This window comes from Harpia harpyja, chromosome 21 (assembly GCF_026419915.1).
Source record: "Harpia harpyja isolate bHarHar1 chromosome 21, bHarHar1 primary haplotype, whole genome shotgun sequence".
Lineage (NCBI taxonomy): Eukaryota > Metazoa > Chordata > Aves > Accipitriformes > Accipitridae > Harpia > Harpia harpyja.
In genome coordinates, this window is record NC_068960.1 from 4,195,776 (window position 1) to 4,208,165 (window position 12,390).

The window sequence follows — 12,390 nt, forward strand, 5'->3', positions numbered from 1 at the left end:
TGACCCAACAAATCTTCCCAGAGTGACCTTTGCTGCCCTTGGGCTCCATGAGGAGCTATTTCCTATGGGCATTGCTTCCTCCAGGGACCTCAGGGGACACCGTGCCGCGGCCAAGTGACAGTTTAAATGTCTTTAATGGTACGTCACGGCTGAAGGAAAGCAGAGCAAGTGCGTGGGATGCTATTTGCGGAGAGGATAATGGCCTGGTGGACACGGAGCCCCTGGATTCGCCATCCTGGATTTTCCTCCTGGCTTTTGCACCTGACTGCTGCAGGGAAGGGGGCTCGTGTACCAAGATAACTTGGAGAAATTATTCATCATCATTTTGCAGGCTGGTCACGGGTCTGAATCCGGGTCGGGCGACTAATGACCGATAGCTTCCACCCACCGATGATGGTCGGTTGGGTCCCATCAGCTCCATCCCTTCCCTCATAAGGGAGTTTTTTTACCCATTAAAAAAAACATCACTGCCAGTCACTCACTCTAATCACTAAAGATAGGGCTGGGGCTAAGCATGATTTAAGAGCACAGCCTGTTTAATTTATCAAAGGGGAGACTGAGATGTGACTTGATTACAGCATTTATGACAGGGAAAATACACTGGTACAAAGAGGTAACATAACCTACCAGGGAAAGGCATAATAACCACCTCTTCCTGGAAGGTGAAGCCAGACAAATCTATCTTGGAAATAAGGAGCGATCTTTTAATAATGATTAGCTATTAGAACAAGCTACCAATATCTATCTCAATGCCTTTAAGTGTGGACCAGATGCTTCTCTGGAAGCTTTTCTCTTGCTGAGGAGAGGAGCTGGGGTTATTGGGGAAGGTAATGGCCTGTTACAGGCAGGCAGGAGGTGAGATGGGAAAAACCTCCCTGCTCTCCTCCAGAACATGGGCTGGATCTCAGAAAGGAAAATGCCAGGGAGGGCGCGGGGGATGCTCTTGCAGAGACCTGCGAGCATCTTTCCTGGGGACAAGTACCCAGCAGCTTCCCAAAGCTCTTGTGCCTCCGCTCTCAGGATTTGCTTTACCGTGCAGCAGTGACTCCTCGCGCAGCAGTTTGCACTACAAAACCCATCGCTTCATTTGTGGAAGCATTTAATGATTCAGGAGCCGGCAGCTCCCCAGGGACGATTTCCACTGCCTCCAGAATTCCTCCCTCAGTGGCTGCTTGTAGCAGAAATCCCCAGGGAGCTGAGCTGACGCTGGCACCATGGGAAATGTGCTACCAGGACGTTTGGTCCTTGCTTTATTTCCACTCCCACCATCCTTGTCTTTGGTGGTTAGAGCTAAACCAACGGGCTGTGGTGGTGGCCAGGAGCAGTGGGGATGGGAAGGCAGTGGCTGCCTCCACAGGGAAGGACCTTGCTTACCCCTTGCAGGCATGCCCAGGGTGTTTTCGGCAGGGATGCTAGCCAATGGACTGTGGTTGGGGCTGTTTCTTAGCTGGTAACCTCCACTTTTAATACTCAAAATGTCTTTAAATGCTAAAACCCTCTCTAAACTCAGCATTACACCAGCCCTCGCTGACTGCCCTCCTGCCTCTTTACCTTTGGCTTCAGGGGACCGGGGCATCTCTCTGTGCCCTTGCAGAGGTTTCTGGTCTCCCCAAAAGCAGGGTGTCTTTTCATCGGCTTGGATGGATTTGGCTCAAACGCACCACCACGGAAATCTGGGTGGGCCAATCCCTCTTGATGAGGCAGAGAGTGGGCAGAGGGGCTGTGAGCTCTGGGTTCCCACCAGATGGAGCTGGCATGGGTTTGCACGCTCTGCTGCCCATCCCCAGGGCAGGACTTGCTGTGTTTTGCTGGCCAAAAACATGGTGCCACGCGGGGAGGGCACCACATTGGTCCGACTTCTGAACTGGTGCAGATCAGTGCCGGGCAGAAACTCTCTGAACCAAATCCTTAGCGTTTCCTAATGAATTTTCCCCAGCCGTGCTAAGGCGATGCACCATATCTCAGAGTGGGAGAGGCAGGAACTTTGCCTTGGCCCCCCAGGAGATGCTGCTCCTCCACCCAGCCTGGATGCAGCCTCTCTCCTGGCTGTTTCAAGAAGCTCAGACCCTACAAACCCCTCCAGATTTGTTCCCTTGTCTACCTGAGTTGCCCCAGCATCATTCTGGGTGGCCGGGAGCAGCTCGGGTACCGCAGGGCGATACCCAGGGATGCTCGGTTGTCTCTGGGGGTAACCATAGTAACGGAGCAGCATCTCTGCTCTCCTGCTGGCAATTTGCTTTTTCATCCTGCATTAAGGTGGACCCTCTCCGACTCCTTTCTCCCCCTCTGCCTGCCCTGAACGGCAACACCAAGAGCTCTCCCACTGAGGGGCCAGCTCTCCGGCTCCTCGTGCCACATCCCACCCCATCCCACGCCGGGTTTCATCCTGCTGTAGAATGGGATACTGCCGGGGAACCAGCCCGCAGCATTCTGAGGGGAGACTGGGAATGTGGCAGCTGGAGTTTCTCCTTAACACAAATTTATAAGTGTGAGTGGGACAAAATTAGGGGTTTCCTTACACTTGTTGTTAAAAGGTCACTGTCAAGGTTAAAAACCTTAAATACTCTTTTTTTCTTAATTGTAAAAGGCCTCTATTAGTAATACCATGCCAGCTTATTAATATGGATTGAATTTTTCAGCGCTGAATGTAATTATCACCCATTAAGTACTTTGTTCACCTTTCACATTTCTCCCCACTCGGGGAAGGCAAACACATGAGTCAGCGTCCCTTTTTCTGTCAGTTTTAGGCAGTTTCGGTGACAAGCCATCGTGAATCAGCACAACGCTGCAAAGTTCAGGTCACAAACGCTTGCCACGATGCTGCTCCTGGAGAAAAATGGTGATTTAAAGGAGGTGAAGGAGACCCCCGTCCTGACCCTGGGCTTCGGGGAAAAAAAAACCACAAATGAATAAATTTGGAGTCAAACTGGGCACAGTGGTACTGCTTTAAGGAAAGATGCGCAGAAGGCTTTCCGATGGGATATCAGGGTTGTGGATGGAGAGGGAAGAGGAGACGTGTCCGAGCTGGCAGATCAACACCCCTTGCCCAACCAGTCGATGCTTCCCCTCCTTTTCCCCTGCAGCTGGCACACTTATTTTGGCAATACCTCATTAGCATGTAATTAAGCCTTCCCCTCTTTGCCAGCACTGCCTGATGACCCCAAGCATCACGCCTGTCCCCCAGGCTGGGACGTTTCTCCTTGTCCTCTTCCAGGGTCCCTGCTCACTGGGCTGCAGCACCCACGCAGGCTCCGGGTGGGGATGCTGGACACTCAGGGATGGCACTGGGGGGGTGGGTGACCCCAAAAGCCTGTTATCCGGGGGCTGGCATCCCTCCCTCGTGGGCTTGCTGTCCGTTTGGGTTCGTGGCTGACTCAGCCCCAGATGGTTGCTGCGAGCGCTTATATAACGGCGTGTTTTGGTGGGGGCCGGGGATGCGGTGTGCGGCGAGGAGGTGGGCGCGGGGGCGAGGGAGGGAACAGAGCTAAAGATAAAGCCTGGCAGCTCTGGCAGTGCTTTGCCAGGCCCCCCGGGAGCCGGCAGGGGAAAGGCTTCTCGGGATCGGGTACCCCGCTCGCAGCCACCGCAGCCGCAGGGACACGGCCCCGCTCGTCGTCCCGGCTGCCCGGCGTGTGGCCGGAGAGAAATAGCTTTTGCATCCCGCTGCCAGCAGCTGCTTTCTCCTCCCTGGTACCCACGGGGCACCGCAGGTGCTGAGCCGCAGCTCGCCCTTTCCGCGTTCACCTTCCTGCAGCCTTTGCGCTGCCATTCGCAAACGGACACTAAACCAGCCCTGTTCATTAAAACAGGTTTGGTTTTTTTTTTCCCCTGGTGTTTCATGACTTGGGTGCAGCAAGAAAGCAATTTTGCGTGATTGCAGGACTGAACCAGACTGCCTAGAGCCCCCCCGCATCCTTCACCCCCATCGCTCCCTCGCTCCCTTCTGTACCCTCTGCTCTGCTGGTGACTGCCGACCAGCACCAAAGCTCGCGATCGGATCAGAAAACTGATGTTTATTTCTCTTAAAGGGATGTTCTGGGTGACCTTTGACCTCTGTAGAAGTCTTCCTCTTTTGCTCAGTTTACAAATTCAATGTAAACACAAAGATGACCCTTGTTTTATGGGAGTTTTATTTTAATGCTCTGGAGATTTGCTAAATAAAAAGGATTCTAATACGAAGGATGCGCTGGGTGTGATGGCTTTTCTCAGGCGGGGCAGCTGTGGGGTTTGGGCCAGGTAATTAATAACTTGAGACCCTGCTCTGTGCCTGGGTGGGTGCTGTACATCCCTCAGCACCGGAGTTAACCATGAACCCCCAGGGATGGCTTTTATTTGCCTGGAGCTGCCCTCCGGAGGAGCTTTCCCCAACCCCAACGGGGCTGAACCCGGATTTAATCCCCAAAGCCCTCTTTTGCCTTGCATCAGGCCAAACACACGGGTACGGGAGTAACCCCAAGAAGCCTCGGAGGCTGCTTGCAAGCCCTGGAGCAAGGCAGATCCCCGTGCCGTGGCGGGGTGTCCTGGATGCTCGAGGGTCCCTGCTGCGGGAGGGATGGAGAAGGTCCCCGGCCATGCCCTGGCGAGCAAGACGTCGTCCGCGGAGCGCTCCATACGGCAGCACCATAATGACGCCGGGTGTGGGGGCGATGGCGAGAACAGGCGCTCGGTGTCGGCAGGAGGAGCCCTGCGGGCTGGTAACAGCGCTCAGATGGTAGGGGGAAGTCCGCAGCTCCTGATAATTAGGAGAAAGACTAAATAAATCCCTTTGAAAAAGACAATGTGGTGGGGGGGGGGGGAGAGAAGCTGGGGCCTGGGCTCCTGCCAGCGATGGATTTGCAGAACGTTGTTGCCCACGCTGGGCGGGAGCAGAGAGGGGTATCGTCCCCGCAAGGTCGGGGTGACAAGGCTGCGGTGGGAGCGGTGACGACCGGCACGCGGAGGGCTAGCGGTGGCCGTGGTGGTGGCAGCGGGGTCGGGTGGTTGCTAGCCCAAGCGGTGGGTGTCTGGGTGCCCCCTCCCGTGCAGGTCTCTGCATGCCCCCTCCCTGCCCCGGGGCAGGTCTCTATCCCACAGCCCCCGGCGCAGGGAGGACTGGATTTATGGGGAGCGGGAATCTGGGGATTACGCTGCCGGAGCCTGACCAGCCCAAAATTGTTAAAAATCAGAATATCCGTAGCTCAAATCCAGCTTAAAAGTCAAACCAATCATCCAAACCATCTGCCTCACCATTGAAGATAATACTACTTTTATTGTTTCCATAAGCTGCTAAGCAGCTTTTCAGCAAGAAAAACCCTCTCTGCTGGGACATTTGCTGTGGTGGGACGGCACGATGGCCTGCCTGGTGGCTTCCAGGTCCTGCTGGGCCGGGGAAGCAGGGCACGATGCGGTGACGTGGAGGATGCAGTGCAGGGACGGGAGAGCAGGAGTTGGTGCTGGGGTGTATTGCATTGCTCCACACCGCGGTGGGGATAACCGCTCACGGCCGGCTGCCATCGCCTCCCCTGGAAACCTGCTGATGGAGGAGGGGGCTGCAGTACCAGCTCTCCTCCAAGACATCCCAAAACTTTTCTGGAGGCTCTGGCAGCCGAGGGTGATGGGTGACAGCCTGTAACAGGAGCTGCCCTTGCTGCTGCCCACCTGACCTTCTCCCCAGAGGTATTATTAGCCCGCCGAGAGCAGCCAGCCTGAGCCACGAGCTTTCCATCTGCAAGCCCTCCCCAACTGCGGGCCAGGGAGAGGAGCTGTGCAGGGTCCTCCCCATTTCCCCAATGAGATGCACCCCGCTGAAGGCTTCGAGCCACTCTCCAAAGTCTGCTCTCAAATACCTGGAAGATGCCTGTGCCCAGCAGAGACACCAGCCTGTCCTGCCTCTTCTAGACCCTCCCTATAGTGTCCCACTGAGGTAGCTGCCACGCAGTCCACCCGCTCCCAAACCATCACCCCTCTCCCAACACCTCATTCTAGCAGTCTCTAAGGCAATATAAGCTGATGTCTCTATTCCCATCTCCGGCTTCTCCAGGTGACAAAAGCATCGTCTACCAAGCTCTTAACTGACATCCTTCCTGCCATATAATTAACACCCCCCTTGGCCCATGGATTTCAAAACAGGACATGTACAGGTATGAAAAGCTCTAAGTCATGTTATTTGCTCTAGACTGAGAGAGCAGGGCACGTGCTTGGGTTGAAGATGTGTCTAGGGTGAAAATTCACTGTTGTCTGTGAGTTTGTACTGATGCAGTAAGAGCCACAAGAACTTCTTAATGAAATTACCCCCGGAGTCACTTACATTATACATTCGTGCTGGCATTTGGATGCTCCTGGCTTTCCTTAGGATGACTTTGCTTGGAGAGATTATTATCCCATGGGAAGACATACCTGAACCAAAACTGAGTTGTCCTCACATGGAAGTAAGGAAGGGGAAAGAGCTGTTAGATCAGCAACCAACAAGCCAACAGGAAACTGCACTTCTAAAGATCATCAGCTTTTACTTTGTCTTATTTTAAGTGCCTGGCAGCGAGCTGGCCCTTCTTTTCCCCTGGGAGAGGCAGAGTGTTGCCAGCTCACACAAGTCTGTCGTGGGATTTGCTACCTCTGCCGCAGAGCCCCAGCTCCCAGAGCCGTATTGTTAGCAGAGACTCACTATTGCTACCTGGAAAGCAACTTTGCAGCTACCACGGAGCATTTCACTCCAGCTCAGCACAATGGCTCAGGGCCGGAGCATCCCCCGGCTGCCCCATGTCCCTGGCAAGGTTGGCTCTGATTTTATTCCTCATTTTGAGGACTCTCCTGGATGCTTGGCTCCTCTGCAGCATCCGACCATGGCTTGGCAGGGAGCGTGCTGGGCTCCAGGGATGAACCCATCCTTCCCTGCCACCCAGCCTCTGCCCAGGGCTCGCCTGGGGGACCTGGCTTGCAGTTGCCAAAGCCACATCACTGACTTTTAATTAGGGAGAGCTGCAATTAGTGGAACACCAGCAGAGTGGGAGGAGAAGCCCTGGCCTCTCAGTCTTGGCTGCTTTACAGTGTTAGACTGCAAGGTCCCTGACACCTTTCCTAATCAGCCCTGACCGTGACAGTCCAGTGACTGGGGTGTGCGTCGGATCCCCGGTACAAATCCTACCTGGACGCACCTTGCATGCAACGCAGCTAGCTCCCGTGGGCTAAACGTCTGCAGAATTTCATCCAGCAGAGCAGTCCAGTAATCTTCCCCACAGAAAGACTGATGGGTGATATCCACAATCTTACTTCTCTGTGTGTGCTTGTGTCCTTTCTCCAAACAGCAATGTAAGGGTTATGCTGAGAGTGCAGAAGAGGACGGTGCTTTGTGCCTGCATCCCTTCCACTGGGTGTTTCCAGTCCTGTGGATGAACACAGGCTCTTTGATCTCAACGTCAGAGATATCCAAACACAGTGATCCAGGGAAACGCAGCTGGGAGGCAGCGGCAGGGTCTGTCCCTTGGAGCTATGTTAGACTCAATGCAACTGTTGCCAGAGGTGCCCATAGATTTCCATATGCCACAAGCCATAAAGCATTCCCTGGAGGCCCAGCGTCAACATAAATCATCTGTCGTACACATGACAACAAGCCACAGAAACCACAGGGAGCAGCAGGTGAGGCCGAGATTGTCACCATGCCTCTGCTGCACATGAGAACTCGGTCATGAGTTCCCGATGTGGGAGCGGGGACCGCTGCCTCCTGCTCAGCGAGGACGGCACCAGGCTGGCGGAGGGAGCTGCGCCCACTCCGTCCATCCTCATCCTCCTGCTGCAAGTAGGATTTGCTGCTCCGAGCTGCAGAGAGCAGGTCCTTGACCGACGGAGTTGTGCTTGGGCTGCAGATCCCACCGGTGCCATTTCCGAGATGCTGGCAAGCATCCCCTCAAGAGGAAAGAAGCTCAGCCAAGCCTGAAAAGACCTGCAGGGGCAGGGTAGGCTCCTTCCACTCTTGCATGATGTGCTGGGATTTATATGAAAGGGGATTCTTTGCAGGATGGCCTGACCCACAGAGGGTGATGTTCGCAGTGTGTTGCTCACAGACCGCAGCTTGAATACCCCCTGGATCAGGGTGAGCCCCAGCCTCTGCCACAGAGCACTTGGCTCCCTTTGAGGTCAGGCTGGACCCGTGCGTGGAGTCACAGGACAGGGCTCTGGGCCGCTCATGCGCGTCAAGTGATGCTACGCATGCCTCTAGCGCTGCCCGGACCCCCAGCTGTGGCACAGCACCCTTGTCCCTCTCCTCATCCCACGCCTGAAAAATTAAGGTCTTGTTTCTCGTGTTGCCACGGTGCCACTCGCTGAACAAACCCCCAGCCCTCCTCACGCCCCATTTTCCCAGACCCCAGTGCAGCTCTGTCCCCTCTCCAGCACAGAAGCCTGTGAGCTACCTCCAGCCATAGCTGCTCCTGTGCACTCTCCAGACTTTGGTTAACTCCAGGCTCCTCTCTCTTCACAGCACCCTGGGAAATAAAAACCTCCAGGGATGCAGGTTGTTTCCAGCTGATGGAGAAAGCAGGGAGTAAACCTGCTCCTGGTGGCCACACTCGCTTCCAAGAAGGCTCTCTGCTGCGGCTGGGGATGAAGCTGGGATGGTTTCTTGTCTGCAGAGTGTCCCTGTGTGGCCAAGGATGCTGGCAGCCAGCGGGGTGTCCCTGGACCCCCGTGGGTACCTTCACGTTGCTTCTGGAGGACTGAGCCCAAGCCATATTGCTGCAGGACATTTTCACTTAGAGCATCGCAGATGCCACAGCCTGAGGTTGGCTCCTTGCTGTAGCAGCTTCACTGGGTCCTTTTGGAAGAAGATATTTGGGGGTCAGGGGGAAGTAGGCTCCAAAAATCCCTGCTCAGGGCCATGATCAGTCTGGGATTGGTTCATCCTCGCAGACAGCTCTGATCCAGGCTTTGAACATGTCACAGTCCAGGGCTGGCATGACCTAGATTTTGGGTTGATTTATAGCAAAGGTTGGGAGGTTCAGCTCCAAATAGCTTGGTTGCCAGCCTGGTCTGCATGGCACAGCTGACCACTGCATACTGGGAATGCACCACATTCCCATGGCACTGAGAGGGAGCAGCGGGGAAACACCCTATTCCAGCATCCCTCAGACTGGGCAGGACCGTGAACCCAGCTTCTGCCCCAAGCCCCTGTGTCCTGGTGCTTTCTGGAGTCACCAAGAAGCTCAGGTTTCTCGATGTGCCTCAGGGACCCTCAGTATTTATTGTTGTGTCCAAGACTGCTGAGATTTGGCTACCTGGCCAAACTTGCCAACTCAAAGGTTACCTCAGCCACATCTACCAGGCTGACTGCTCTTCTGGAACAGCATGGGGGCACCAGGAACAAACTGAGTTCCCAGTTACTGCTCAAACACAACCCAGTATGGAAACCATATGGAAAGGAAGCAAGCTCAGAGATGGAGACATTGCACTGGTCCTTGGGAAGCTGGGCTTCCCCGGCTCTGCCACAGTCTTTTGCATTTCTCCTTGCTCACCTCCCTTAATGCCCATGACTCAATTCCATCAGAAATTGGTTTCCAGGTCCTAATCCCAGTGCCAAAGCACAGGTGCTGGTTTTGATTCCCTAGGCTGAGTTGCAAAGCTATGAGCCGGGGCGATGGGAGCATTAGTGGTCCCTGCAGTGTGAGAGAGCATCCCTTCTCCCACGAACTGGTCACCAGAGCGGGCTAAGCCAAGAGAAAAGGATCCAGTAACGAGAGTGCAGCCACCCTGCCTGATGAACCCCGCTCCATCATCCCTTTCTGCTCATTACTCCCACGGATATTTGCGCACACGGCAGCAGGACAGGCGATGCCAAGCGCTCCTCGGGCACCGTCACCTGATCTCCGCAACCCGCTCCAAGCCCGGACAAAAATAAATCCGGGAGCGCTGCAGCGGAGCTGCTCTGGCAAGGCAGGTCTGGGCTGAGCCCATTGTTCCAGTGATAATGCTAGTTCCAGTGACTGATCGGGGAGAAATGCAGATATTCCCCTCGCGCCTCTCCAGCCTCCTGCTGCAGAGAAACCGTGGCTCAGTGTCCAGGAGCGGGTGGAAGCATTTGCTGCTGAGCAGAAAAGGACATGTTTTTTCCCACCATGTGAATTTTCTTGTTGATAGAAAGTTCCTTCCTTGTGGGCGAGGCTAAAGTTACCACTGGGATTATTTTTTCCTTGGAAGTTCTTATTTGTTTAAGTAGAAGGGCAAAAAGCTCCTCACCTTGTATCCTGAAAATTAAAAGTCTGAAGCTCCAGCTCCCCCCATTCTGGCAGGGCACATCGGCCCTGCTGTGCAGCATCCTTTTGCTACATAAAATTGGCATCTCCTCGCGGCTACCATGGTGTTTCCAAGCACGTAAAGAAATACCCATGGAAGGGAGTGCTGAGGCCTGCCAAACTCATTTCAGTTGTGCCCCAAGTTGGTGCTTGGTTGCAAGGGTACAAAGCTGATGCAGTAGCTGTGGCTTGGGCAGGAGCAGAGCTAGAACTGTGTGGTGACTGAGGGGACAAGTGGCTTCCAAGGCCCCTGCCCTGAGCAGGAGACATCAAAGTCCCTCACATGCACACTCCTTCCAAACAGCCCAGCGTGCTCGCAGCCTGGCACGGCGATAAAACAGGAGAAAAAGCCAGATCTGAGCAGCAAACTAAGAGAGGAGGCTGCAGCAATATGGTCCTGGAGAAAGCAGGAGCACAACCCCTTGGCTTCCCTTCCCTGCTGCTACCCTTGCTTTCCAGTGTGCCTCAAGCTCCGAATGTCTCGGCTTTGCAAAGAGCCGATCTCCTGGTGTTTGCTGGGCCACAGCCCCATCCGCATCACGTGAATGACAGCTTGAACTCTGGTGCATCCACCAAAGAGCCTCCTGCCTCTCCCAGCAACATGCCGGGGAAATCACAAGGCGCGGGGGTAAGCAGGTCTCCTTGTCCCAGCATGATCCTGGGACAAAAACCCTGCCTGTCCCCATCATTCTGGCTTTTTGTCCCAATCCCCCAAGCCTGACTTCACTCACCCCCTCTCCCCAGGCCATACCTGGTTCTTCTTCTGAAGGCGTCATGACTTCACTGTCTATTTTTATCCAGCCCACTGCTAAGTAAAAGCAGAGTTGACACTGGCTTTTGTAAAAAAAAAAAAAAAAAAAAAAAAAGGCATTTTTCTTATTGTGTGGGAAAAGATCCATGGGTTGGGTTTTCTTTTTCTTCCCCCTTAACTTGGAGATCTCCCAAAGCAAACAAGTGCGGTTAACTGGAAAATAGGATGATTCACCAGTCCCCTGGGCAGATGGTACCCGGGTCCTCTATTCTCCAGCTCCTGGCAAGGGAAAATGCCCCCTATAAAACTTAAAATAAATAGATGATCCTGTATCCATCACGGGATCTGTTTTGCAAAGCCAGCATGTCTTCAATGACCTCCTGCATGTGCCCAGACCACTTGGTTCATTCCAGCTTGGTGTCCTGAACCAGAGGGGCACTTTGGGGTAGTGCAGGGACAGATCAGGGGCACGGGAGGTTTCCAAAGGTTGCAGCCTGCTTGTGGATGCTGGAAGCCGAGCAACGCGCTGGGTTATATCCCCGAGTGAAGGGATGGAGCTGCCTTGAGCTGCCGTAGGAGCTGGAGCAGAGCTGTTGCTGCGTAACAAGGTGTCTCCTCCTCCGTGGAGCATCTGCCACACGATGCCCTTGCTCTGGGGTGGTGAGAAGATGCTGACATAGCGAAAAGCTGGCCAGGAGATCCCTGTGGGTGAACGAACAGTGGGGCCAGAGCAATGAAGCAACATTTATCTTCCCTGCAGCCTCTGACATGTGCCACGGAGAGATCGTTTTCTTCGCGGTGTGACTCAAATCCCATCTGGATAGTGCAGGAATCCACTGTCCTTTCCAGAGACGGGGAAGGCCTGTTTTAACTGCCCCCAACTCCTCCCTCCTGTGGGCAATGGGACCACTCAAACTTATTCGTCCTTCTTACGTTCCCCTTACAGATACCCAAATTCTGGCCTCACCAGCAGCAGGGCTGGCACTGCAAGGTGGCCTCATCTCAGGGGCATCCTGAGCCAGTGATGCAGCAAAGTGAAGGGCTTTTGTGGGATGTTAGGACATCACAACCCCTGAAGAACATCCCGCAGGGGAAGTGCTGTCCATCGCCAGTGTCCTTTCAAGGCAGGAGCTGTGACGGTGATGATGGTGCTGGAAAAGACTGGGGTGAAAACAGGAGCTGAGCGGGTCTTGGGGTGACCCGGGAGTGAACCGTTCCCTGTTGAGATGCTGGTTCCTGGACAGCAGGAGCAGGGCTGCGGTCAGGGTCTGCCTTTCCCTGTCTGGGACTTTACGACAGCAGAGGAGCCCGAAGCACAGGCTGAGAGGCCAAATTCCCAGCGCTTTAAAATTTCCCCTTGGAAGCTTTTTGGCTGCTGGA

At 54.4% G+C, this 12,390-nt stretch overlaps 1 long non-coding RNA gene across 2 annotated transcripts in view; it reads right to left on the reverse strand.

Moving 5' to 3' along the window:
* Positions 1-4,502: 4,502 nt before the first annotated feature.
* Positions 4,503-12,390, reverse strand: part of LOC128134857 (uncharacterized) — a 32,383-nt gene continuing 24,495 nt past the window's right edge. Inside the window, exons 2-3 of one of the 2 annotated variants that reach the window (XR_008232857.1) lie at positions 6,287-7,358; positions 4,503-4,732 (exon numbers count right to left, since the gene is read on the reverse strand). This is a non-coding gene — a long non-coding RNA (uncharacterized LOC128134857). The remainder of the gene's footprint in view (positions 4,733-6,286; positions 7,359-12,390) is intronic. The other variant, XR_008232856.1, reaches the window with a different exon arrangement.